The 27105-nt window shown below is 40.0% G+C and overlaps 24 non-coding genes across 24 annotated transcripts; all 24 read right to left on the bottom strand.

The window, feature by feature from the left end:
• Nucleotides 1-450: 450 nt before the first annotated feature.
• Nucleotides 451-522, bottom strand: trnaa-cgc (transfer RNA alanine (anticodon CGC)). The gene has a single exon. It is a non-coding gene; the product is annotated as a tRNA-Ala (tRNA).
• A 1138-nt stretch (nucleotides 523-1660) lies between these two features.
• Nucleotides 1661-1732, bottom strand: trnat-cgu (transfer RNA threonine (anticodon CGU)). Its single transcript has one exon. It is a non-coding gene; the product is annotated as a tRNA-Thr (tRNA).
• A 467-nt stretch (nucleotides 1733-2199) lies between these two features.
• trnaa-cgc (transfer RNA alanine (anticodon CGC)) lies at nucleotides 2200-2271 on the bottom strand. The gene has a single exon. It is a non-coding gene; the product is annotated as a tRNA-Ala (tRNA).
• Nucleotides 2272-3411: 1140 nt separating this feature from the next.
• Nucleotides 3412-3483, bottom strand: trnat-cgu (transfer RNA threonine (anticodon CGU)). The gene has a single exon. It is a non-coding gene; the product is annotated as a tRNA-Thr (tRNA).
• A 467-nt stretch (nucleotides 3484-3950) lies between these two features.
• On the bottom strand, nucleotides 3951-4022 carry trnaa-cgc (transfer RNA alanine (anticodon CGC)). The gene has a single exon. It is a non-coding gene; the product is annotated as a tRNA-Ala (tRNA).
• Nucleotides 4023-5162: 1140 nt separating this feature from the next.
• trnat-cgu (transfer RNA threonine (anticodon CGU)) lies at nucleotides 5163-5234 on the bottom strand. Its single transcript has one exon. It is a non-coding gene; the product is annotated as a tRNA-Thr (tRNA).
• Nucleotides 5235-9203: 3969 nt separating this feature from the next.
• Nucleotides 9204-9274, bottom strand: trnaa-cgc (transfer RNA alanine (anticodon CGC)). Its single transcript has one exon. It is a non-coding gene; the product is annotated as a tRNA-Ala (tRNA).
• Nucleotides 9275-10413: 1139 nt separating this feature from the next.
• trnat-cgu (transfer RNA threonine (anticodon CGU)) lies at nucleotides 10414-10485 on the bottom strand. The gene has a single exon. It is a non-coding gene; the product is annotated as a tRNA-Thr (tRNA).
• Nucleotides 10486-10952: 467 nt separating this feature from the next.
• On the bottom strand, nucleotides 10953-11024 carry trnaa-ugc (transfer RNA alanine (anticodon UGC)). Its single transcript has one exon. It is a non-coding gene; the product is annotated as a tRNA-Ala (tRNA).
• A 1140-nt stretch (nucleotides 11025-12164) lies between these two features.
• Nucleotides 12165-12236, bottom strand: trnat-cgu (transfer RNA threonine (anticodon CGU)). The gene has a single exon. It is a non-coding gene; the product is annotated as a tRNA-Thr (tRNA).
• Nucleotides 12237-13915: 1679 nt separating this feature from the next.
• On the bottom strand, nucleotides 13916-13987 carry trnat-cgu (transfer RNA threonine (anticodon CGU)). The gene has a single exon. It is a non-coding gene; the product is annotated as a tRNA-Thr (tRNA).
• A 467-nt stretch (nucleotides 13988-14454) lies between these two features.
• trnaa-cgc (transfer RNA alanine (anticodon CGC)) lies at nucleotides 14455-14526 on the bottom strand. Its single transcript has one exon. It is a non-coding gene; the product is annotated as a tRNA-Ala (tRNA).
• A 1140-nt stretch (nucleotides 14527-15666) lies between these two features.
• trnat-cgu (transfer RNA threonine (anticodon CGU)) lies at nucleotides 15667-15738 on the bottom strand. The gene has a single exon. It is a non-coding gene; the product is annotated as a tRNA-Thr (tRNA).
• A 467-nt stretch (nucleotides 15739-16205) lies between these two features.
• On the bottom strand, nucleotides 16206-16277 carry trnaa-cgc (transfer RNA alanine (anticodon CGC)). The gene has a single exon. It is a non-coding gene; the product is annotated as a tRNA-Ala (tRNA).
• Nucleotides 16278-17417: 1140 nt separating this feature from the next.
• On the bottom strand, nucleotides 17418-17489 carry trnat-cgu (transfer RNA threonine (anticodon CGU)). Its single transcript has one exon. It is a non-coding gene; the product is annotated as a tRNA-Thr (tRNA).
• Nucleotides 17490-17956: 467 nt separating this feature from the next.
• On the bottom strand, nucleotides 17957-18028 carry trnaa-cgc (transfer RNA alanine (anticodon CGC)). Its single transcript has one exon. It is a non-coding gene; the product is annotated as a tRNA-Ala (tRNA).
• A 1140-nt stretch (nucleotides 18029-19168) lies between these two features.
• trnat-cgu (transfer RNA threonine (anticodon CGU)) lies at nucleotides 19169-19240 on the bottom strand. Its single transcript has one exon. It is a non-coding gene; the product is annotated as a tRNA-Thr (tRNA).
• Nucleotides 19241-20919: 1679 nt separating this feature from the next.
• Nucleotides 20920-20991, bottom strand: trnat-cgu (transfer RNA threonine (anticodon CGU)). The gene has a single exon. It is a non-coding gene; the product is annotated as a tRNA-Thr (tRNA).
• A 1679-nt stretch (nucleotides 20992-22670) lies between these two features.
• Nucleotides 22671-22742, bottom strand: trnat-cgu (transfer RNA threonine (anticodon CGU)). Its single transcript has one exon. It is a non-coding gene; the product is annotated as a tRNA-Thr (tRNA).
• Nucleotides 22743-23209: 467 nt separating this feature from the next.
• trnaa-cgc (transfer RNA alanine (anticodon CGC)) lies at nucleotides 23210-23281 on the bottom strand. Its single transcript has one exon. It is a non-coding gene; the product is annotated as a tRNA-Ala (tRNA).
• Nucleotides 23282-24421: 1140 nt separating this feature from the next.
• Nucleotides 24422-24493, bottom strand: trnat-cgu (transfer RNA threonine (anticodon CGU)). Its single transcript has one exon. It is a non-coding gene; the product is annotated as a tRNA-Thr (tRNA).
• Nucleotides 24494-24960: 467 nt separating this feature from the next.
• trnaa-cgc (transfer RNA alanine (anticodon CGC)) lies at nucleotides 24961-25032 on the bottom strand. Its single transcript has one exon. It is a non-coding gene; the product is annotated as a tRNA-Ala (tRNA).
• A 1140-nt stretch (nucleotides 25033-26172) lies between these two features.
• On the bottom strand, nucleotides 26173-26244 carry trnat-cgu (transfer RNA threonine (anticodon CGU)). The gene has a single exon. It is a non-coding gene; the product is annotated as a tRNA-Thr (tRNA).
• Nucleotides 26245-26711: 467 nt separating this feature from the next.
• Nucleotides 26712-26783, bottom strand: trnaa-cgc (transfer RNA alanine (anticodon CGC)). The gene has a single exon. It is a non-coding gene; the product is annotated as a tRNA-Ala (tRNA).
• Nucleotides 26784-27105: the final 322 nt, after the last annotated feature.

Genomic DNA, 27105 nt, shown 5'->3' with positions numbered 1-27105 from the left:
ATATATCAACATTCTGGAAAGTAGTAGTTGTGTAAATGTGAATTTGGCACGCAAATAAACTCAGTGGAGAATCTTGGGATTGAACCGAGGACCTCATCCATATTTTGCATGCACTCCCCCTCTGAGCTTCCATCCCATTTCATTTGCAGATAAAATGCAATATCAATACAATGTACTTTTTATATACTCCACTCCATTGAAACTACAATGAAATGATAGCAGCAATTCTTAAACCAGGTACAGACTGGGATCGAACCCATGAACTTCAGTTTTTGAAAATGACGCCATAAAAGATGGCAATCATGCCACTTCTGTTCTATAATTGTACGAACAGGGATTGAAGGGATGTTCTTCAGATTACAAGACCAAATTATTTAGCACATCTCTGTTTCCTGCTTAGAATTTCAACATTCTGTAAAGTAGTAGTTGGGTCAATGCAATAATTTTAAATGGAGAAGCTGGGGATTGAACCCAGGACCTCATACATGCGAAGCACGCGCTCTACCACTGAGCTACATCCCCTTTCTGGGAAAGATAAAAAATGTTTCTTATTTTATTTTATTTCACCTTTATTTAACCAGGTAAGATAGTGGAGAACAAGTTCTCATTGAGAACTGCGACCTGGCCAAGATAAAGCAAAGCAGTGCGACACAAACAACAACACAGAGTTACAAATGGAATAAACAAGCATACAGTCAATAACACAATAGAAAAAAAGAAAGTCTATATACAGTGTGTGCAAATGGCGTGAGGAGGTAAGGCAATAATTAGGCCATAGTAGCGAAGTAATTACAATTTAGCAAATTAACACTGGAGTGATAGATGAGCAGATGATGATGTGCAAGTAGAAATACTGGTGTGCAAAAGAGCAGAAAGTAAATAAAAACAATATGGGGATGAGGTAGGTAGATTGGGTGGGCTATTTACAGATGGCCTATATACAGCTGCAGCGATCGGTTAGCTGCTCAGATAGCTGATGTTTAAAGTTAGTAAGGGAATATAAGTGTCCAGCTTCAGCGATTTTTGCAATTCGTTCCAGTCATTGGCAGCAGAGAACTGGAAGGAAAGGTGGCCAAAGGAGGTGTTGGCTTTGAGGATGACCAGTGAGATATACCTGCTGGAGCGCGTGCTACGGGTGGGTGTTGTTATCGTGACCAGTGAGCTGAGATAAGACGAAGCTTTACCTAGCATAGACTTATAGATGACCTGGAGCCAGTGGGTCTGGTGACGAATAGGTAGCGAGGGCCTGCCGACTAGACCATACAGGTCGCAGTGGTCATATCAATACAATTGACCTTTTCTTTACACTGTTCTAATGAAAGTACATTTACATAATATCAGCTATCTTCCATAAACGTCGAACAAGGATTGAACCCATGTGCTTCAGTTTACAGAAACAGATGATTTAGCATATCTATTTCCTTCTTAGAATGTCAACATTCTGGAAAGTGGGAGTTGTGCAAAAGCTAATTTAACAAGTAAATACAGTCAACAGAGAAGTTGGGGATTAACGTTGGACCGCATACATGTAAAGTACTGGCTCTACCATAGAGATACATCCCCTTACTATAATAACTGTGTTGCCATATTGACACAACTTGCTTTTTCTGCAAAGTCCTCCAAAAAAACACAGGTCCATGATATCAGATGTCTTTCATAAAGGCACGGATGGGATTTGAACCCATGATCTTCGGTTTACGAGACCGACGCCTTACCACTTGGCCACCATGCCACTCTACGCTGTTAATGATATATCAACATTCTGGAAAGTAGAAGTTGTGTAAATGTGAATTTGGCACACAAATAAACTCAGTGGAGAATCTTGGGATTGAACCGAGGACCTCATCCATATTTTGCATGCACTCCCCCTCTGAGCTTCGAACCCATTTCATTTGCAGATAAAATGCAATATCAATACAATGTACTTTTTATATACTCCACTCCATTGAAACTACAATGAAATGATAGCAGCAATTCTTAAACCAGGTACAGACTGGGATCGAACCCATGAACTTCAGTTTTTGAAAATGACGCCATAAATGATGGCAATCATGCCACTTCTGTTCTATAATTGTACGAACAGGGATTGAAGGGATGTTCTTCAGATTACAAAACCAAATTATTTAGCACATCTCTGTTTCCTGCTTAGAATTTCAACATTCTGTAAAGTAGTAGTTGGGTCAATGCAATCATTTTAAATGGAGAAGCTGGGGATTGAACCCAGGACCTCATACATGCGAAGCACGCGCTCTACCACTGAGCTACATCCCCTTTCTGGGAAAGATAAAAAATGTTTCTTATTTTATTTTATTTCACCTTTATTTAACCAGGTAAGCTAGTGGAGAACAAGTTCTCATTGAGAACTGCGACCTGGCCAAGATAAAGCAAAGCAGTGCGACACAAACAACAACACAGAGTTACAAATGGAATAAACAAGCATACAGTCAATAACACAATAGAAAAAAAGACAGTCTATATACAGTGTGTGCAAATGGCGTGAGGAGGTAAGGCAATAAATAGGCCATAGTAGCGAAGTAATTACAATTTAGCAAATTAACACTGGAGTGATAGATAAGCAGATGATGATGTGCAAGTAGAAATACTGGTGTGCAAAAGAGCAGAAAGTAAATAAAAACAATATGGGGATGAGGTAGGTAGATTGGGTGGGCTATTTACAGATGGCCTATATACAGCTGCAGCGATCGGTTAGCTGCTCAGATAGCTGATGTTTAAAGATAGTATTCGAAATATAAGTGTCCAGCTTCAGCGATTTTTGCAATTCGTTCCAGTCATTGGCAGCAGAGAACTGGAAGGAAAGGTGGCCAAAGGAGGTGTTGGCTTTGAGGATGACCAGTGAGATATACCTGCTGGAGCGCGTGCTACGGGTGGGTGTTGTTATCGTGACCAGTGAGCTGAGATAAGATGAAGCTTTACCTAGCATAGACTTATAGATGACCTGGAGCCAGTGGGTCTGGTGACGAATAGGTAGCGAGGGCCTGCCGACTAGACCATACAGGTCGCAGTGGTCATATCAATACAATTGACCTTTTCTTTACACTGTTCTAATGAAAGTACATTTACATAATATCAGCTATCTTCCATAAATGTCGAACAAGGATTGAACCCATGTGCTTCAGTTTACAGAAACAGATGATTTAGCATATCTATTTCCTTCTTAGAATGTCAACATTCTGGAAAGTGGGAGTTGTGCAAAAGCTAATTTAACAAGTAAATACAGTCAACAGAGAAGTTGGGGATTAACGTTGGACCGCATACATGTAAAGTACTGGCTCTACCATAGAGATACATCCCCTTACTATAATAACTGTGTTGCCATATTGACACAACTTGCTTTTTCTGCAAAGTCCTCCAATAAAAACACAGGTCCATGATATCAGATGTCTTTCATAAAGGAACGGATGGGATTTGAACCCATGATCTTCTGTTTACGAGACCGATGCCTTACCACTTGGCCACCATGCCACTCTACGCAGTTAATGATATATCAACATTCTGGAAAGTAGTAGTTGTGTAAATGTGAATTTGGCACACAAATAAACTCAGTGGAGAATCTTGGGATTGAACCGAGGACCTCATCCATATTTTGCATGCACTCCCCCTCTGAGCTTCCATCCCATTTCATTTGCAGATAAAATGCAATATCAATACAATGTACTTTTTATATACTCCACTCCATTGAAACTACAATGAAATGATAGCAGCAATTCTTAAACCAGGTACAGACTGGGATCGAACCCATGAACTTCAGTTTTTGAAAATGACGCCATAAAAGATGGCAATCATGCCACTTCTGTTCTATAATTGTACGAACAGGGATTGAAGGGATGTTCTTCAGATTACAAGACCAAATTATTTTGCACATCTCTGTTTCCTGCTTAGAATTTCAACATTCTGTAAAGTAGGAGTTGGGTTAATGTAATAATTTTAAATGGAGAAGCTGGGGATTGAACCCAGGACCTCATACATGCGAAGCACGCGCTCTACCACTGAGCTACATCCCCTTTCTGGGAATGATAAAAAATGTTTCTTATTTTATTTTATTTCACCTTTATTTAACCAGGTAAGCTAGTGGAGAACAAGTTCTCATTGAGAACTGCGACCTGGCCAAGATAAAGCAAAGCAGTGCGACACAAACAACAACACAGAGTTACAAATGGAATAAACAAGCATACAGTCAATAACACAATAGAAAAAAAGAAAGTCTATATACAGTGTGTGCAAATGGCGTGAGGAGGTAAGGCAATAAATAGGCCATAGTAGCGAAGTAATTACAATTTAGCAAATTAACACTGGAGTGATAGATAAGCAGATGATGATGTGCAAGTAGAAATACTGGTGTGCAAAAGAGCAGAAAGTAAATAAAAACAATATGGGGATGAGGTAGGTAGATTGGGTGGGCTATTTACAGATGGCCTATATACAGCTGCAGCGATCGGTTAGCTGCTCAGATAGCTGATGTTTAAAGATAGTATTCGAAATATAAGTGTCCAGCTTCAGCGATTTTTGCAATTCGTTCCAGTCATTGGCAGCAGAGAACTGGAAGGAAAGGTGGCCAAAGGAGGTGTTGGCTTTGAGGATGACCAGTGAGATATACCTGCTGGAGCGCGTGCTACGGGTGGGTGTTGTTATCGTGACCAGTGAGCTGAGATAAGATGAAGCTTTACCTAGCATAGACTTATAGATGACCTGGAGCCAGTGGGTCTGGTGACGAATAGGTAGCGAGGGCCTGCCGACTAGACCATACAGGTCGCAGTGGTCATATCAATACAATTGACCTTTTCTTTACACTGTTCTAATGAAAGTACATTTACATAATATCAGCTATCTTCCATAAATGTCGAACAAGGATTGAACCCATGTGCTTCAGTTTACAGAAACAGATGATTTAGCATATCTATTTCCTTCTTAGAATGTCAACATTCTGGAAAGTGGGAGTTGTGCAAAAGCTAATTTAACAAGTAAATACAGTCAACAGAGAAGTTGGGGATTAACGTTGGACCGCATACATGTAAAGTACTGGCTCTACCATAGAGATACATCCCCTTACTATAATAACTGTGTTGCCATATTGACACAACTTGCTTTTTCTGCAAAGTCCTCCAATAAAAACACAGGTCCATGATATCAGATGTCTTTCATAAAGGAACGGATGGGATTTGAACCCATGATCTTCTGTTTACGAGACCGATGCCTTACCACTTGGCCACCATGCCACTCTACGCAGTTAATGATATATCAACATTCTGGAAAGTAGTAGTTGTGTAAATGTGAATTTGGCACACAAATAAACTCAGTGGAGAATCTTGGGATTGAACCGAGGACCTCATCCATATTTTGCATGCACTCCCCCTCTGAGCTTCCATCCCATTTCATTTGCAGATAAAATGCAATATCAATACAATGTACTTTTTATATACTCCACTCCATTGAAACTACAATGAAATGATAGCAGCAATTCTTAAACCAGGTACAGACTGGGATCGAACCCATGAACTTCAGTTTTTGAAAATGACGCCATAAAAGATGGCAATCATGCCACTTCTGTTCTATAATTGTACGAACAGGGATTGAAGGGATGTTCTTCAGATTACAAGACCAAATTATTTTGCACATCTCTGTTTCCTGCTTAGAATTTCAACATTCTGTAAAGTAGGAGTTGGGTCACTGTAATAATTTTAAATGGAGAAGCTGGGGATTCAAACCAGGACCTCATACATGCGAAGCACGCGCTCTACCACTGAGCTACATCCCCTTTCTGGGAATGATAAAAAATGTTTCTTATTTTATTTTATTTCACCTTTATTTAACCAGGTAAGCTAGTGGAGAACAAGTTCTCATTGAGAACTGCGACCTGGCCAAGATAAAGCAAAGCAGTGCGACACAAACAACAACACAGAGTTACAAATGGAATAAACAAGCATACAGTCAATAACACAATAGAAAAAAAGAAAGTCTATATACAGTGTGTGCAAATGGCGTGAGGAGGTAAGGCAATAAATAGGCCATAGTAGCAAAGTAATTACAATTTAGCAAATTAACACTGGAGTGATAGATGAGCAGATGATGATGTGCAAGTAGAAATACTGGTGTGCAAAAGAGCAGAAAGTAAATAAAAACAATATGGGGATGAGGTAGGTAGATTGGGTGGGCTATTTAAAGATGGCCTATATACAGCTGCAGCGATCGGTTAGCTGCTCAGATAGCTGATGTTTAAAGTTAGTAAGGGAAATATAAGTGTCCAGCTTCAGCGATTTTTGCAATTCGTTCCAGTCATTGGCAGCAGAGAACTGGAAGGAAAGGTGGCCAAAGGAGGTGTTGGCTTTGAGGATGACCAGTGAGATATACCTGCTGGAGCGCGTGCTACGGGTGGGTGTTGTTATCGTGACCAGTGAGCTGAGATAAGACGAAGCTTTACCTAGCATAGACTTATAGATGACCTGGAGCCAGTGGGTCTGGTGACGAATAGGTAGCGAGAGCCTGCCGACTAGACCATACAGGTCGCAGTGGTCATATCAATACAGTTGACCTTTTCTTTACACTGTTCTAATGAAAGTACATTTACATGATATCAGCTATCTTCCATAAACGTCGAACAAGGATTGAACCCATGTGCTTCAGTTTACAGAAACAGATGATTTAGCATATCTATTTCCTTCTTAGAATGTCAACATTCTGGAAAGTGGGAGTTGTGCAAAAGCTAATTTAACAAGTAAATACAGTCAACAGAGAAGTTGGGGATTAACGTTGGACCGCATACATGTAAAGTACTGGCTCTACCATAGAGATACATCCCGTTACTATAATAACTGTGTTGCCATATTGACACAACTTGCTTTTTCTGCAAAGTCCTCCAATAAAAACACAGGTCCATGATATCAGATGTCTTTCATAAATGCAGGGATGGGATTTGAACCCATGATCTTCGGTTTACGAGACCGACGCCTTACCACTTGGCCAACATGCCACTCTATGCTGTTAATGATATATCAACATTCTGGAAAGTAGTAGTTGTGTAAATGTGAATTTGGCACACAAATAAACTCAGTGGAGAATCTTGGGATTGAACCGAGGACCTCATCCATATTTTGCATGCACTCCCCCTCTGAGCTTCCATCCCATTTCATTTGCAGATAAAATGCAATATCAATACAATGTACTTTTTATATACTCCACTCCATTGAAACTACAATGAAATGATAGCAGCAATTCTTAAACCAGGTACAGACTGGGATCGAACCCATGAACTTCAGTTTTTGAAAATGACGCCATAAAAGATGGCAATCATGCCACTTCTGTTCTATAATTGTACGAACAGGGATTGAAGGGATGTTCTTCAGATTACAAGACCAAATTATTTTGCACATCTCTGTTTCCTGCTTAGAATTTCAACATTCTGTAAAGTAGGAGTTGGGTCACTGTAATAATTTTAAATGGAGAAGCTGGGGATTCAAACCAGGACCTCATACATGCGAAGCACGCGCTCTACCACTGAGCTACATCCCCTTTCTGGGAATGATAAAAAATGTTTCTTATTTTATTTTATTTCACCTTTATTTAACCAGGTAAGCTAGTGGAGAACAAGTTCTCATTGAGAACTGCGACCTGGCCAAGATAAAGCAAAGCAGTGCGACACAAACAACAACACAGAGTTACAAATGGAATAAACAAGCATACAGTCAATAACACAATAGAAAAAAAGAAAGTCTATATACAGTGTGTGCAAATGGCGTGAGGAGGTAAGGCAATAAATAGGCCATAGTAGCAAAGTAATTACAATTTAGCAAATTAACACTGGAGTGATAGATGAGCAGATGATGATGTGCAAGTAGAAATACTGGTGTGCAAAAGAGCAGAAAGTAAATAAAAACAATATGGGGATGAGGTAGGTAGATTGGGTGGGCTATTTAAAGATGGCCTATATACAGCTGCAGCGATCGGTTAGCTGCTCAGATAGCTGATGTTTAAAGTTAGTAAGGGAAATATAAGTGTCCAGCTTCAGCGATTTTTGCAATTCGTTCCAGTCATTGGCAGCAGAGAACTGGAAGGAAAGGTGGCCAAAGGAGGTGTTGGCTTTGAGGATGACCAGTGAGATATACCTGCTGGAGCGCGTGCTACGGGTGGGTGTTGTTATCGTGACCAGTGAGCTGAGATAAGACGAAGCTTTACCTAGCATAGACTTATAGATGACCTGGAGCCAGTGGGTCTGGTGACGAATAGGTAGCGAGAGCCTGCCGACTAGACCATACAGGTCGCAGTGGTCATATCAATACAGTTGACCTTTTCTTTACACTGTTCTAATGAAAGTACATTTACATGATATCAGCTATCTTCCATAAACGTCGAACAAGGATTGAACCCATGTGCTTCAGTTTACAGAAACAGATGATTTAGCATATCTATTTCCTTCTTAGAATGTCAACATTCTGGAAAGTGGGAGTTGTGCAAAAGCTAATTTAACAAGTAAATACAGTCAACAGAGAAGTTGGGGATTAACGTTGGACCGCATACATGTAAAGTACTGGCTCTACCATAGAGATACATCCCGTTACTATAATAACTGTGTTGCCATATTGACACAACTTGCTTTTTCTGCAAAGTCCTCCAATAAAAACACAGGTCCATGATATCAGATGTCTTTCATAAATGCAGGGATGGGATTTGAACCCATGATCTTCGGTTTACGAGACCGACGCCTTACCACTTGGCCAACATGCCACTCTATGCTGTTAATGATATATCAACATTCTGGAAAGTAGTAGTTGTGTAAATGTGAATTTGGCACACAAATAAACTCAGTGGAGAATCTTGGGATTGAACCGAGGACCTCATCCATATTTTGCATGCACTCCCCCTCTGAGCTTCCATCCCATTTCATTTGCAGATAAAATGCAATATCAATACAATGTACTTTTTATATACTCCACTCCATTGAAACTACAATGAAATGATAGCAGCAATTCTTAAACCAGGTACAGACTGGGATCGAACCCATGAACTTCAGTTTTTGAAAATGACGCCATAAAAGATTGCAATCATGCCACTTCTGTTCTATAATTGTACGAACAGGGATTGAAGGGATGTTCTTCAGATTACAAGACCAAATTATTTAGCACATCTCTGTTTCCTGCTTAGAATTTCAACATTCTGTAAAGTAGGAGTTGGGTCAATGCAATAATTTTAAATGGAGAAGCTGGGATTGAACCCAGGACCTCATACATGCGAAGCACGCACTCTACCACTGAGCTACATCCCCTTTCTGGGAAAGATAAAAAATGTTTCTTATTTTATTTTATTTCACCTTTATTTAACCAGGTAAGCTAGTGGAGAACAAGTTCTCATTGAGAACTGCGACCTGGCCAAGATAAAGCAAAGCAGTGCGACACAAACAACAATACAGAGTTACAAATGGAATAAACAAGCATACAGTCAATAACACAATAGAAAAAAAGAAAGTCTATATACAGTGTGTGCAAATGGCGTGAGGAGGTAAGGCAATAAATAGGCCATAGTAGCGAAGTAATTACAATTTAGCAATTAACACTGGAGTGATAGATGAGCAGATGATGATGTGCAAGTAGAAATACTGGTGTGCAAAAGAGCAGAAAGTAAATAAAAACAATATGGGGATGAGGTAGGTAGATTGGGTGGGCTATTTACAGATGGCCTATATACAGCTGCAGCGATCGGTTAGCTGCTCAGATAGCTGATGTTTAAAGTTAGTACGGGAAATATAAGTGTCCAGCTTCAGCGATTTTTGCAATTCGTTCCAGTCATTGGCAGCAGAGAACTGGAAGGAAAGGTGGCCAAAGGAGGTGTTGGCTTTGAGGATGACCAGTGAGATATACCTGCTGGAGCGCGTGCTACGGGTGGGTGTTGTTATCGTGACCAGTGAGCTGAGATAAGACGAAGCTTTACCTAGCATAGACTTATAGATGACCTGGAGCCAGTGGGTCTGGTGACGAATAGGTAGCGAGGGCCTGCCGACTAGACCATACAGGTTGCAGTGGTCATATCAATACAATTGACCTTTTCTTTACACTGTTCTAATGAAAGTACATTTACATAATATCAGCTATCTTCCATAAACGTCGAACAAGGATTGAACCCATGTGCTTCAGTTTACAGAAACAGATGATTTAGCATATCTATTTCCTTCTTAGAATGTCAACATTCTGGAAAGTGGGAGTTGTGCAAAAGCTAATTTAACAAGTAAATACAGTCAACAGAGAAGTTGGGGATTAACGTTGGACCGCATACATGTAAAGTACTGGCTCTACCATAGAGATACATCCCCTTACTATAATAACTGTGTTGCCATATTGACACAACTTGCTTTTTCTGCAAAGTCCTCCAATAAAAACACAGGTCCATGATATCAGATGTCTTTCATAAAGGCACGGATGGGATTTGAACCCATGATCTTCGGTTTACGAGACCAATGCCTTACCACTTGGCCACCATGCCACTCTACGCTGTTAATGATTTATCAACATTCTGGAAAGTAGTAGTTGTGTAAATGTGAATTTGGCACACAAATAAACTCAGTGGAGAATCTTGGGATTGAACCGAGGACCTCATCCATATTTTGCATGCACTCCCCCTCTGAGCTTCCATCCCATTTCATTTGCAGATAAAATGCAATATCAATACAATGTACTTTTTATATACTCCACTCCATTGAAACTACAATGAAATGATAGCAGCAATTCTTAAACCAGGTACAGACTGGGATCGAACCCATGAACTTCAGTTTTTGAAAATGACGCCATAAAAGATGGCAATCATGCCACTTCTGTTCTATAATTGTACGAACAGGGATTGAAGGGATGTTCTTCAGATTACAAGACCAAATTATTTTGCACATCTCTGTTTCCTGCTTAGAATTTCAACATTCTGTAAAGTAGGAGTTGGGTCAATGTAATAATTTTAAATGGAGAAGCTGGGGATTGAACCCAGGACCTCATACATGCAAAGCACGCGCTCTACCACTGAGCTACATCCCCTTTCTGGGAATGATAAAAAATGTTTCTTATTTTATTTTATTTCACCTTTATTTAACCAGGTAAGCTAGTGGAGAACAAGTTCTCATTGAGAACTGCGACCTGGCCAAGATAAAGCAAAGCAGTGCGACACAAACAACAACACAGAGTTACAAATGGAATAAACAAGCATACAGTCAATAACACAATAGAAAAAAAGAAAGTCTATATACAGTGTGTGCAAATGGCGTGAGGAGGTAAGGCAATAAATAGGCCATAGTAGCGAAGTAATTACAATTTAGCAAATTAACACTGGAGTGATAGATAAGCAGATGATGATGTGCAAGTAGAAATACTGGTGTGCAAAAGAGCAGAAAGTAAATAAAAACAATATGGGGATGAGGTAGGTAGATTGGGTGGGCTATTTACAGATGGCCTATATACAGCTGCAGCGATCGGTTAGCTGCTCAGATAGCTGATGTTTAAAGATAGTATTCGAAATATAAGTGTCCAGCTTCAGCGATTTTTGCAATTCGTTCCAGTCATTGGCAGCAGAGAACTGGAAGGAAAGGTGGCCAAAGGAGGTGTTGGCTTTGAGGATGACCAGTGAGATATACCTGCTGGAGCGCGTGCTACGGGTGGGTGTTGTTATCGTGACCAGTGAGCTGAGATAAGATGAAGCTTTACCTAGCATAGACTTATAGATGACCTGGAGCCAGTGGGTCTGGTGACGAATAGGTAGCGAGGGCCTGCCGACTAGACCATACAGGTCGCAGTGGTCATATCAATACAATTGACCTTTTCTTTACACTGTTCTAATGAAAGTACATTTACATAATATCAGCTATCTTCCATAAATGTCGAACAAGGATTGAACCCATGTGCTTCAGTTTACAGAAACAGATGATTTAGCATATCTATTTCCTTCTTAGAATGTCAACATTCTGGAAAGTGGGAGTTGTGCAAAAGCTAATTTAACAAGTAAATACAGTCAACAGAGAAGTTGGGGATTAACGTTGGACCGCATACATGTAAAGTACTGGCTCTACCATAGAGATACATCCCCTTACTATAATAACTGTGTTGCCATATTGACACAACTTGCTTTTTCTGCAAAGTCCTCCAATAAAAACACAGGTCCATGATATCAGATGTCTTTCATAAAGGAACGGATGGGATTTGAACCCATGATCTTCTGTTTACGAGACCGATGCCTTACCACTTGGCCACCATGCCACTCTACGCAGTTAATGATATATCAACATTCTGGAAAGTAGTAGTTGTGTAAATGTGAATTTGGCACACAAATAAACTCAGTGGAGAATCTTGGGATTGAACCGAGGACCTCATCCATATTTTGCATGCACTCCCCCTCTGAGCTTCCATCCCATTTCATTTGCAGATAAAATGCAATATCAATACAATGTACTTTTTATATACTCCACTCCATTGAAACTACAATGAAATGATAGCAGCAATTCTTAAACCAGGTACAGACTGGGATCGAACCCATGAACTTCAGTTTTTGAAAATGACGCCATAAAAGATGGCAATCATGCCACTTCTGTTCTATAATTGTACGAACAGGGATTGAAGGGATGTTCTTCAGATTACAAGACCAAATTATTTTGCACATCTCTGTTTCCTGCTTAGAATTTCAACATTCTGTAAAGTAGGAGTTGGGTCACTGTAATAATTTTAAATGGAGAAGCTGGGGATTCAAACCAGGACCTCATACATGCGAAGCACGCGCTCTACCACTGAGCTACATCCCCTTTCTGGGAATGATAAAAAATGTTTCTTATTTTATTTTATTTCACCTTTATTTAACCAGGTAAGCTAGTGGAGAACAAGTTCTCATTGAGAACTGCGACCTGGCCAAGATAAAGCAAAGCAGTGCGACACAAACAACAACACAGAGTTACAAATGGAATAAACAAGCATACAGTCAATAACACAATAGAAAAAAAGAAAGTCTATATACAGTGTGTGCAAATGGCGTGAGGAGGTAAGGCAATAAATAGGCCATAGTAGCAAAGTAATTACAATTTAGCAAATTAACACTGGAGTGATAGATGAGCAGATGATGATGTGCAAGTAGAAATACTGGTGTGCAAAAGAGCAGAAAGTAAATAAAAACAATATGGGGATGAGGTAGGTAGATTGGGTGGGCTATTTAAAGATGGCCTATATACAGCTGCAGCGATCGGTTAGCTGCTCAGATAGCTGATGTTTAAAGTTAGTAAGGGAAATATAAGTGTCCAGCTTCAGCGATTTTTGCAATTCGTTCCAGTCATTGGCAGCAGAGAACTGGAAGGAAAGGTGGCCAAAGGAGGTGTTGGCTTTGAGGATGACCAGTGAGATATACCTGCTGGAGCGCGTGCTACGGGTGGGTGTTGTTATCGTGACCAGTGAGCTGAGATAAGACGAAGCTTTACCTAGCATAGACTTATAGATGACCTGGAGCCAGTGGGTCTGGTGACGAATAGGTAGCGAGAGCCTGCCGACTAGACCATACAGGTCGCAGTGGTCATATCAATACAGTTGACCTTTTCTTTACACTGTTCTAATGAAAGTACATTTACATAATATCAGCTATCTTCCATAAACATCGAACAAGGATTGAACCCATGTGCTTCAGTTTACAGAAACAGATGATTTAGCATATCTATTTCCTTCTTAGAATGTCAACATTCTGGAAAGTGGGAGTTGTGCAAAAGCTAATTTAACAAGTAAATACAGTCAACAGAGAAGTTGGGGATTAACGTTGGACCGCATACATGTAAAGTACTGGCTCTACCATAGAGATACATCCCCTTACTATAATAAATGTGTTGCCATATTGACACAACTTGCTTTTTCTGCAAAGTCCTCCAATAAAAACACAGGTCCATGATATCAGATGTCTTTCATAAAGGCCCGGATGGGATTTGAACCCATGATCTTCGGTTTACGAGACCGATGCCTTACCACTTGGCCACCATGCCACTCTACGCAGTTAATGATATATCAACATTCTGGAAAGTAGTAGTTGTGTAAATGTGAATTTGGCACACAAATAAACTCAGTGGAGAATCTTGGGATTGAACCGAGGACCTCATCCATATTTTGCATGCACTCCCCCTCTGAGCTTCCATCCCATTTCATTTGCAGATAAAATGCAATATCAATACAATGTACTTTTTATATACTCCACTCCATTGAAACTACAATGAAATGATAGCAGCAATTCTTAAACCAGGTACAGACTGGGATCGAACCCATGAACTTCAGTTTTTGAAAATGACGCCATAAAAGATGGCAATCATGCCACTTCTGTTCTATAATTGTACGAACAGGGATTGAAGGGATGTTCTTCAGATTACAAGACCAAATTATTTTGCACATCTCTGTTTCCTGCTTAGAATTTCAACATTCTGTAAAGTAGGAGTTGGGTCAATGTAATAATTTTAAATGGAGAAGTTGGGGATTGAACCCAGGACCTCATACATGCGAAGCACGCGCTCTACCACTGAGCTACATCCCCTTTCTGGGAATGATAAAAAATGTTTCTTATTTTATTTTATTTCACCTTTATTTAACCAGGTAAGCTAGTGGAGAACAAGTTCTCATTGAGAACTGCGACCTGGCCAAGATAAAGCAAAGCAGTGCGACACAAACAACAACACAGAGTTACAAATGGAATAAACAAGCATACAGTCAATAACACAATAGAAAAAAAGAAAGTCTATATACAGTGTGTGCAAATGGCGTGAGGAGGTAAGGCAATAAATAGGCCATAGTAGCGAAGAAATTACAATTTAGCAAATTAACACTGGAGTGATAGATAAGCAGATGATGATGTGCAAGTAGAAATACTGGTGTGCAAAAGAGCAGAAAGTAAATAAAAACAATATGGGGATGAGGTAGGTAGATTGGGTGGGCTATTTACAGATGGCCTATATACAGCTGCAGCGATCGGTTAGCTGCTCAGATAGCTGATGTTTAAAGATAGTATTCGAAATATAAGTGTCCAGCTTCAGCGATTTTTGCAATTCGTTCCAGTCATTGGCAGCAGAGAACTGGAAGGAAAGGTGGCCAAAGGAGGTGTTGGCTTTGAGGATGACCAGTGAGATATACCTGCTGGAGCGCGTGCTACGGGTGGGTGTTGTTATCGTGACCAGTGAGCTGAGATAAGATGAAGCTTTACCTAGCATAGACTTATAGATGACCTGGAGCCAGTGGGTCTGGTGACGAATAGGTAGCGAGGGCCTGCCGACTAGACCATACAGGTCGCAGTGGTCATATCAATACAATTGACCTTTTCTTTACACTGTTCTAATGAAAGTACATTTACATAATATCAGCTATCTTCCATAAACGTCGAACAAGGATTGAACCCATGTGCTTCAGTTTACAGAAACAGATGATTTAGCATATCTATTTCCTTCTTAGAATGTCAACATTCTGGAAAGTGGGAGTTGTGCAAAAGCTAATTTAACAAGTAAATACAGTCAACAGAGAAGTTGGGGATTAACGTTGGACCGCATACATGTAAAGTACTGGCTCTACCATAGAGATACATCCCCTTACTATAATAACTGTGTTGCCATATTGACACAACTTGCTTTTTCTGCAAAGTCCTCCAATAAAAACACAGGTCCATGATATCAGATGTCTTTCATAAAGGCACGGATGGGATTTGAACCCATGATCTTCGGTTTACGAGACCAATGCCTTACCACTTGGCCACCATGCCACTCTACGCTGTTAATGATTTATCAACATTCTGGAAAGTAGTAGTTGTGTAAATGTGAATTTGGCACACAAATAAACTCAGTGGAGAATCTTGGGATTGAACCGAGGACCTCATCCATATTTTGCATGCACTCCCCCTCTGAGCTTCCATCCCATTTCATTTGCAGATAAAATGCAATATCAATACAATGTACTTTTTATATACTCCACTCCATTGAAACTACAATGAAATGATAGCAGCAATTCTTAAACCAGGTACAGACTGGGATCGAACCCATGAACTTCAGTTTTTGAAAATGACGCCATAAAAGATGGCAATCATGCCACTTCTGTTCTATAATTGTACGAACAGGGATTGAAGGGATGTTCTTCAGATTACAAGACCAAATTATTTTGCACATCTCTGTTTCCTGCTTAGAATTTCAACATTCTGTAAAGTAGGAGTTGGGTCAATGTAATAATTTTAAATGGAGAAGCTGGGGATTGAACCCAGGACCTCATACATGCGAAGCACGCGCTCTACCACTGAGCTACATCCCCTTTCTGGGAATGATAAAAAATGTTTCTTATTTTATTTTATTTCACCTTTATTTAACCAGGTAAGCTAGTGGAGAACAAGTTCTCATTGAGAACTGCGACCTGGCCAAGATAAAGCAAAGCAGTGCGACACAAACAACAACACAGAGTTACAAATGGAATAAACAAGCATACAGTCAATAACACAATAGAAAAAAAGAAAGTCTATATACAGTGTGTGCAAATGGCGTGAGGAGGTAAGGCAATAAATAGGCCATAGTAGCGAAGTAATTACAATTTAGCAAATTAACACTGGAGTGATAGATAAGCAGATGATGATGTGCAAGTAGAAATACTGGTGTGCAAAAGAGCAGAAAGTAAATAAAAACAATATGGGGATGAGGTAGGTAGATTGGGTGGGCTATTTACAGATGGCCTATATACAGCTGCAGCGATCGGTTAGCTGCTCAGATAGCTGATGTTTAAAGATAGTATTCGAAATATAAGTGTCCAGCTTCAGCGATTTTTGCAATTCGTTCCAGTCATTGGCAGCAGAGAACTGGAAGGAAAGGTGGCCAAAGGAGGTGTTGGCTTTGAGGATGACCAGTGAGATATACCTGCTGGAGCGCGTGCTACGGGTGGGTGTTGTTATCGTGACCAGTGAGCTGAGATAAGATGAAGCTTTACCTAGCATAGACTTATAGATGACCTGGAGCCAGTGGGTCTGGTGACGAATAGGTAGCGAGGGCCTGCCGACTAGACCATACAGGTCGCAGTGGTCATATCAATACAATTGACCTTTTCTTTACACTGTTCTAATGAAAGTACATTTACATAATATCAGCTATCTTCCATAAACGTCGAACAAGGATTGAACCCATGTGCTTCAGTTTACAGAAACAGATGATTTAGCATATCTATTTCCTTCTTAGAATGTCAACATTCTGGAAAGTGGGAGTTGTGCAAAAGCTAATTTAACAAGTAAATACAGTCAACAGAGAAGTTGGGGATTAACGTTGGACCGCATACATGTAAAGTACTGGCTCTACCATAGAGATACATCCCCTTACTATAATAACTGTGTTGCCATATTGACACAACTTGCTTTTTCTGCAAAGTCCTCCAATAAAAACACAGGTCCATGATATCAGATGTCTTTCATAAAGGCACGGATGGGATTTGAACCCATGATCTTCGGTTTACGAGACCAATGCCTTACCACTTGGCCACCATGCCACTCTACGCTGTTAATGATTTATCAACATTCTGGAAAGTAGTAGTTGTGTAAATGTGAATTTGGCACACAAATAAACTCAGTGGAGAATCTTGGGATTGAACCGAGGACCTCATCCATATTTTGCATGCACTCCCCCTCTGAGCTTCCATCCCATTTCATTTGCAGATAAAATGCAATATCAATACAATGTACTTTTTATATACTCCACTCCATTGAAACTACAATGAAATGATAGCAGCAATTCTTAAACCAGGTACAGACTGGGATCGAACCCATGAACTTCAGTTTTTGAAAATGACGCCATAAAAGATGGCAATCATGCCACTTCTGTTCTATAATTGTACGAACAGGGATTGAAGGGATGTTCTTCAGATTACAAGACCAAATTATTTTGCACATCTCTGTTTCCTGCTTAGAATTTCAACATTCTGTAAAGTAGGAGTTGGGTCAATGTAATAATTTTAAATGGAGAAGCTGGGGATTGAACCCAGGACCTCATACATGCGAAGCACGCGCTCTACCACTGAGCTACATCCCCTTTCTGGGAATGATAAAAAATGTTTCTTATTTTATTTTATTTCACCTTTATTTAACCAGGTAAGCTAGTGGAGAACAAGTTCTCATTGAGAACTGCGACCTGGCCAAGATAAAGCAAAGCAGTGCGACACAAACAACAACACAGAGTTACAAATGGAATAAACAAGCATACAGTCAATAACACAATAGAAAAAAAGAAAGTCTATATACAGTGTGTGCAAATGGCGTGAGGAGGTAAGGCAATAAATAGGCCATAGTAGCGAAGTAATTACAATTTAGCAAATTAACACTGGAGTGATAGATAAGCAGATGATGATGTGCAAGTAGAAATACTGGTGTGCAAAAGAGCAGAAAGTAAATAAAAACAATATGGGGATGAGGTAGGTAGATTGGGTGGGCTATTTACAGATGGCCTATATACAGCTGCAGCGATCGGTTAGCTGCTCAGATAGCTGATGTTTAAAGATAGTATTCGAAATATAAGTATCCAGCTTCAGCGATTTTTGCAATTCGTTCCAGTCATTGGCAGCAGAGAACTGGAAGGAAAGGTGGCCAAAGGAGGTGTTGGCTTTGAGGATGACCAGTGAGATATACCTGCTGGAGCGCGTGCTACGGGTGGGTGTTGTTATCGTGACCAGTGAGCTGAGATAAGATGAAGCTTTACCTAGCATAGACTTATAGATGACCTGGAGCCAGTGGGTCTGGTGACGAATAGGTAGCGAGGGCCTGCCGACTAGACCATACAGGTCGCAGTGGTCATATCAATACAATTGACCTTTTCTTTACACTGTTCTAATGAAAGTACATTTACATAATATCAGCTATCTTCCATAAATGTCGAACAAGGATTGAACCCATGTGCTTCAGTTTACAGAAACAGATGATTTAGCATATCTATTTCCTTCTTAGAATGTCAACATTCTGGAAAGTGGGAGTTGTGCAAAAGCTAATTTAACAAGTAAATACAGTCAACAGAGAAGTTGGGGATTAACGTTGGACCGCATACATGTAAAGTACTGGCTCTACCATAGAGATACATCCCCTTACTATAATAACTGTGTTGCCATATTGACACAACTTGCTTTTTCTGCAAAGTCCTCCAATAAAAACACAGGTCCATGATATCAGATGTCTTTCATAAAGGCCCGGATGGGATTTGAACCCATGATCTTCGGTTTACGAGACCGATGCCTTACCACTTGGCCACCATGCCACTCTACGCAGTTAATGATATATCAACATTCTGGAAAGTAGTAGTTGTGTAAATGTGAATTTGGCACACAAATAAACTCAGTGGAGAATCTTGGGATTGAACCGAGGACCTCATCCATATTTTGCATGCACTCCCCCTCTGAGCTTCCATCCCATTTCATTTGCAGATAAAATGCAATATCAATACAATGTACTTTTTATATACTCCACTCCATTGAAACTACAATGAAATGATAGCAGCAATTCTTAAACCAGGTACAGACTGGGATCGAACCCATGAACTTCAGTTTTTGAAAATGACGCCATAAAAGATGGCAATCATGCCACTTCTGTTCTATAATTGTACGAACAGGGATTGAAGGGATGTTCTTCAGATTACAAGACCAAATTATTTTGCACATCTCTGTTTCCTGCTTAGAATTTCAACATTCTGTAAAGTAGGAGTTGGGTCAATGTAATAATTTTAAATGGAGAAGCTGGGGATTCAAACCAGGACCTCATACATGCGAAGCACGCGCTCTACCACTGAGCTACATCCCCTTTCTGGGAATGATAAAAAATGTTTCTTATTTTATTTTATTTCACCTTTATTTAACCAGGTAAGCTAGTGGAGAACAAGTTCTCATTGAGAACTGCGACCTGGCCAAGATAAAGCAAAGCAGTGCGACACAAACAACAACACAGAGTTACAAATGGAATAAACAAGCATACAGTCAATAACACAATAGAAAAAAAGAAAGTCTATATACAGTGTGTGCAAATGGCGTGAGGAGGTAAGGCAATAAATAGGCCATAGTAGCAAAGTAATTACAATTTAGCAAATTAACACTGGAGTGATAGATGAGCAGATGATGATGTGCAAGTAGAAATACTGGTGTGCAAAAGAGCAGAAAGTAAATAAAAACAATATGGGGATGAGGTAGGTAGATTGGGTGGGCTATTTAAAGATGGCCTATATACAGCTGCAGCGATCGGTTAGCTGCTCAGATAGCTGATGTTTAAAGTTAGTAAGGGAAATATAAGTGTCCAGCTTCAGCGATTTTTGCAATTCGTTCCAGTCATTGGCAGCAGAGAACTGGAAGGAAAGGTGGCCAAAGGAGGTGTTGGCTTTGAGGATGACCAGTGAGATATACCTGCTGGAGCGCGTGCTACGGGTGGGTGTTGTTATCGTGACCAGTGAGCTGAGATAAGACGAAGCTTTACCTAGCATAGACTTATAGATGACCTGGAGCCAGTGGGTCTGGTGACGAATAGGTAGCGAGAGCCTGCCGACTAGACCATACAGGTCGCAGTGGTCATATCAATACAGTTGACCTTTTCTTTACACTGTTCTAATGAAAGTACATTTACATAATATCAGCTATCTTCCATAAACATCGAACAAGGATTGAACCCATGTGCTTCAGTTTACAGAAACAGATGATTTAGCATATCTATTTCCTTCTTAGAATGTCAACATTCTGGAAAGTGGGAGTTGTGCAAAAGCTAATTTAACAAGTAAATACAGTCAACAGAGAAGTTGGGGATTAACGTTGGACCGCATACATGTAAAGTACTGGCTCTACCATAGAGATACATCCCCTTACTATAATAAATGTGTTGCCATATTGACACAACTTGCTTTTTCTGCAAAGTCCTCCAATAAAAACACAGGTCCATGATATCAGATGTCTTTCATAAAGGCCCGGATGGGATTTGAACCCATGATCTTCGGTTTACGAGACCGATGCCTTACCACTTGGCCACCATGCCACTCTACGCAGTTAATGATATATCAACATTCTGGAAAGTAGTAGTTGTGTAAATGTGAATTTGGCACACAAATAAACTCAGTGGAGAATCTTGGGATTGAACCGAGGACCTCATCCATATTTTGCATGCACTCCCCCTCTGAGCTTCCATCCCATTTCATTTGCAGATAAAATGCAATATCAATACAATGTACTTTTTATATACTCCACTCCATTGAAACTACAATGAAATGATAGCAGCAATTCTTAAACCAGGTACAGACTGGGATCGAACCCATGAACTTCAGTTTTTGAAAATGACGCCATAAAAGATGGCAATCATGCCACTTCTGTTCTATAATTGTACGAACAGGGATTGAAGGGATGTTCTTCAGATTACAAGACCAAATTATTTTGCACATCTCTGTTTCCTGCTTAGAATTTCAACATTCTGTAAAGTAGGAGTTGGGTCAATGTAATAATTTTAAATGGAGAAGCTGGGGATTCAAACCAGGACCTCATACATGCGAAGCACGCGCTCTACCACTGAGCTACATCCCCTTTCTGGGAATGATAAAAAATGTTTCTTATTTTATTTTATTTCACCTTTATTTAACCAGGTAAGCTAGTGGAGAACAAGTTCTCATTGAGAACTGCGACCTGGCCAAGATAAAGCAAAGCAGTGCGACACAAACAACAACACAGAGTTACAAATGGAATAAACAAGCATACAGTCAATAACACAATAGAAAAAAAGAAAGTCTATATACAGTGTGTGCAAATGGCGTGAGGAGGTAAGGCAATAAATAGGCCATAGTAGCAAAGTAATTACAATTTAGCAAATTAACACTGGAGTGATAGATGAGCAGATGATGATGTGCAAGTAGAAATACTGGTGTGCAAAAGAGCAGAAAGTAAATAAAAACAATATGGGGATGAGGTAGGTAGATTGGGTGGGCTATTTAAAGATGGCCTATATACAGCTGCAGCGATCGGTTAGCTGCTCAGATAGCTGATGTTTAAAGTTAGTAAGGGAAATATAAGTGTCCAGCTTCAGCGATTTTTGCAATTCGTTCCAGTCATTGGCAGCAGAGAACTGGAAGGAAAGGTGGCCAAAGGAGGTGTTGGCTTTGAGGATGACCAGTGAGATATACCTGCTGGAGCGCGTGCTACGGGTGGGTGTTGTTATCGTGACCAGTGAGCTGAGATAAGACGAAGCTTTACCTAGCATAGACTTATAGATGACCTGGAGCCAGTGGGTCTGGTGACGAATAGGTAGCGAGAGCCTGCCGACTAGACCATACAGGTCGCAGTGGTCATATCAATACAGTTGACCTTTTCTTTACACTGTTCTAATGAAAGTACATTTACATAATATCAGCTATCTTCCATAAACATCGAACAAGGATTGAACCCATGTGCTTCAGTTTACAGAAACAGATGATTTAGCATATCTATTTCCTTCTTAGAATGTCAACATTCTGGAAAGTGGGAGTTGTGCAAAAGCTAATTTAACAAGTAAATACAGTCAACAGAGAAGTTGGGGATTAACGTTGGACCGCATACATGTAAAGTACTGGCTCTACCATAGAGATACATCCCCTTACTATAATAACTGTGTTGCCATATTGACACAACTTGCTTTTTCTGCAAAGTCCTCCAATAAAAACACAGGTCCATGATATCAGATGTCTGTCATAAAGGCACGGATGGGATTTGAACCCATGATCTTCGGTTTACGAGACCGACGCCTTACCACTTGGCCACCATGCCACTCTACGCTGTTAATGATATATCAACATTCTGGAAAGTAGTAGTTGTGTAAATGTGAATTTGGCACACAAATAAACTCAGTGGAGAATCTTGGGATTGAACCGAGGACCTCATCCATATTTTGCATGCACTCCCCCTCTGAGCTTCCATCCCATTTCATTTGCAGATAAAATGCAATATCAATACAATGTACTTTTTATATACTCCACTCCATTGAAACTACAATGAAATGATAGCAGCAATTCTTAAACCAGGTACAGACTGGGATCGAACCCATGAACTTCAGTTTTTGAAAATGACGGCATAAAAGATGGCAATCATGCCACTTCTGTTCTATAATTGTACGAACACGGATTGAAGGGATGTTCTTCAGATTACAAGACCAAATTATTTAGCACATCTCTGTTTCCTGCTTAGAATTTCAACATTCTGTAAAGTAGTAGTTGGATCAATGCAATAATTTTAAATGGAGAAGCTGGGGATTGAACCCAGGACCTCATACATGCGAAGCACGCGCTTTACCACTGAGCTACATCCCCTTTCTGGGAATGATAAAAAATGTTTCTTATTTTATTTTATTTCACCTTTATTTAACCAGGTAAGCTAGTGGAGAACAAGTTCTCATTGAGAACTGCGACCTGGCCAAGATAAAGCAAAGCAGTGCGACACAAACAACAACACAGAGTTACAAATGGAATAAACAAGCATACAGTCAATAACACAATAGAAAAAAAGAAAGTCTATATACAGTGTGTGCAAATGGCGTGAGGAGGTAAGGCAATAAATAGGCCATAGTAGCAAAGTAATTACAATTTAGCAAATTAACACTGGAGTGATAGATGAGCAGATGATGATGTGCAAGTAGAAATACTGGTGTGCAAAAGAGCAGAAAGTAAATAAAAACAATATGGGGATGAGGTAGGTAGATTGGGTGGGCTATTTAAAGATGGCCTATATACAGCTGCAGCGATCGGTTAGCTGCTCAGATAGCTGATGTTTAAAGTTAGTAAGGGAAATATAAGTGTCCAGCTTCAGCGATTTTTGCAATTCGTTCCAGTCATTGGCAGCAGAGAACTGGAAGGAAAGGTGGCCAAAGGAGGTGTTGGCTTTGAGGATGACCAGTGAGATATACCTGCTGGAGCGCGTGCTACGGGTGGGTGTTGTTATCGTGACCAGTGAGCTGAGATAAGACGAAGCTTTACCTAGCATAGACTTATAGATGACCTGGAGCCAGTGGGTCTGGTGACGAATAGGTAGCGAGAGCCTGCCGACTAGACCATACAGGTCGCAGTGGTCATATCAATACAGTTGACCTTTTCTTTACACTGTTCTAATGAAAGTACATTTACATAATATCAGCTATCTTCCATAAACATCGAACAAGGATTGAACCCATGTGCTTCAGTTTACAGAAACAGATGATTTAGCATATCTATTTCCTTCTTAGAATGTCAACATTCTGGAAAGTGGGAGTTGTGCAAAAGCTAATTTAACAAGTAAATACAGTCAACAGAGAAGTTGGGGATTAACGTTGGACCGCATACATGTAAAGTACTGGCTCTACCATAGAGATACATCCCCTTACTATAATAACTGTGTTGCCATATTGACACAACTTGCTTTTTCTGCAAAGTCCTCCAATAAAAACACAGGTCCATGATATCAGATGTCTGTCATAAAGGCACGGATGGGATTTGAACCCATGATCTTCGGTTTACGAGACCGACGCCTTACCACTTGGCCACCATGCCACTCTACGCTGTTAATGATATATCAACATTCTGGAAAGTAGTAGTTGTGTAAATGTGAATTTGGCACACAAATAAACTCAGTGGAGAATCTTGGGATTGAACCGAGGACCTCATCCATATTTTGCATGCACTCCCCCTCTGAGCTTCCATCCCATTTCATTTGCAGATAAAATGCAATATCAATACAATGTACTTTTTATATACTCCACTCCATTGAAACTACAATGAAATGATAGCAGCAATTCTTAAACCAGGTACAGACTGGGATCGAACCCATGAACTTCAGTTTTTGAAAATGACGGCATAAAAGATGGCAATCATGCCACTTCTGTTCTATAATTGTACGAACACGGATTGAAGGGATGTTCTTCAGATTACAAGACCAAATTATTTAGCACATCTCTGTTTCCTGCTTAGAATTTCAACATTCTGTAAAGTAGTAGTTGGATCAATGCAATAATTTTAAATGGAGAAGCTGGGGATTGAACCCAGGACCTCATACATGCGAAGCACGCGCTTTACCACTGAGCTACATCCCCTTTCTGGGAAAGATAAAAAATGTTTCTTATTTTATTTTATTTCACCTTTATTTAACCAGGTAAGCTAGTGGAGAACAAGTTCTCATTGAGAACTGCGACCTGGCCAAGATAAAGCAAAGCAGTGCGACACAAACAACAACACAGAGTTACAAATGGAATAAACAAGCATACAGTCAATAACACAATAGAAAAAAAGAAAGTCTATATACAGTGTGTGCAAATGGCGTGAGGAGGTAAGGCAATAAATAGGCCATAGTAGCAAAGTAATTACAATTTAGCAAATTAACACTGGAGTGATAGATGAGCAGATGATGATGTGCAAGTATAAATACTGGTGTGCAAAAGAGCAGAAAGTAAATAAAAACAATATGGGGATGAGGTAGGTAGATTGGGTGGGCTATTTAAAGATGGCCTATATACAGCTGCAGCGATCGGTTAGCTGCTCAGATAGCTGATGTTTAAAGTTAGTAAGGGAAATATAAGTGTCCAGCTTCAGCGATTTTTGCAATTCGTTCCAGTCATTGGCAGCAGAGAACTGGAAGGAAAGGTGGCCAAAGGAGGTGTTGGCTTTGAGGATGACCAGTGAGATATACCTGCTGGAGCGCGTGCTACGGGTGGGTGTTGTTATCGTGACCAGTGAGCTGAGATAAGACGAAGCTTTACCTAGCATAGACTTATAGATGACCTGGAGCCAGTGGGTCTGGTGACGAATAGGTAGCGAGAGCCTGCCGACTAGACCATACAGGTCGCAGTGGTCATATCAATACAGTTGACCTTTTCTTTACACTGTTCTAATGAAAGTACATTTACATAATATCAGCTATCTTCCATAAACGTCGAACAAGGATTGAACCCATGTGCTTCAGTTTACAGAAACAGATGATTTAGCATATCTATTTCCTTCTTAGAATGTCAACATTCTGGAAAGTGGGAGTTGTGCAAAAGCTAATTTAACAAGTAAATACAGTCAACAGAGAAGTTGGGGATTAACGTTGGACCGCATACATGTAAAGTACTGGCTCTACCATAGAGATACATCCCCTTACTATAATAACTGTGTTGCCATATTGACACAACTTGCTTTTTCTGCAAAGTCCTCCAATAAAAACACAGGTCCATGATATCAGATGTCTGTCATAAAGGCACGGATGGGATTTGAACCCATGATCTTCGGTTTACGAGACCGACGCCTTACCACTTGGCCACCATGCCACTCTACGCTGTTAATGATATATCAACATTCTGGAAAGTAGTAGTTGTGTAAATGTGAATTTGGCACACAAATAAACTCAGTGGAGAATCTTGGGATTGAACCGAGGACCTCATCCATATTTTGCATGCACTCCCCCTCTGAGCTTCCATCCCATTTCATTTGCAGATAAAATGCAATATCAATACAATGTACTTTTTATATACTCCACTCCATTGAAACTACAATGAAATGATAGCAGCAATTCTTAAACCAGGTACAGACTGGGATCGAACCCATGAACTTCAGTTTTTGAAAATGACGGCATAAAAGATGGCAATCATGCCACTTCTGTTCTATAATTGTACGAACACGGATTGAAGGGATGTTCTTCAGATTACAAGACCAAATTATTTAGCACATCTCTGTTTCCTGCTTAGAATTTCAACATTCTGTAAAGTAGTAGTTGGATCAATGCAATAATTTTAAATGGAGAAGCTGGGGATTGAACCCAGGACCTCATACATGCGAAGCACGCGCTTTACCACTGAGCTACATCCCCTTTCTGGGAAAGATAAAAAATGTTTCTTATTTTATTTTATTTCACCTTTATTTAACCAGGTAAGCTAGTGGAGAACAAGTTCTCATTGAGAACTGCGACCTGGCCAAGATAAAGCAAAGCAGTGCGACACAAACAACAACACAGAGTTACAAATGGAATAAACAAGCATACAGTCAATAACACAATAGAAAAAAAGAAAGTCTATATACAGTGTGTGCAAATGGCGTGAGGAGGTAAGGCAATAAATAGGCCATAGTAGCAAAGTAATTACAATTTAGCAAATTAACACTGGAGTGATAGATGAGCAGATGATGATGTGCAA

The sequence above is a fragment of the Salmo salar genome, chromosome 01 (genome assembly GCF_965601325.2).
Source record: "Salmo salar chromosome 01, fSalSal1, whole genome shotgun sequence".
NCBI classification, from domain to species: Eukaryota; Metazoa; Chordata; class Actinopteri; order Salmoniformes; family Salmonidae; genus Salmo; species Salmo salar.
Note: the sequence above shows the minus strand (reverse complement) of the source record. Positions and strands in the feature narration are given on the sequence as shown.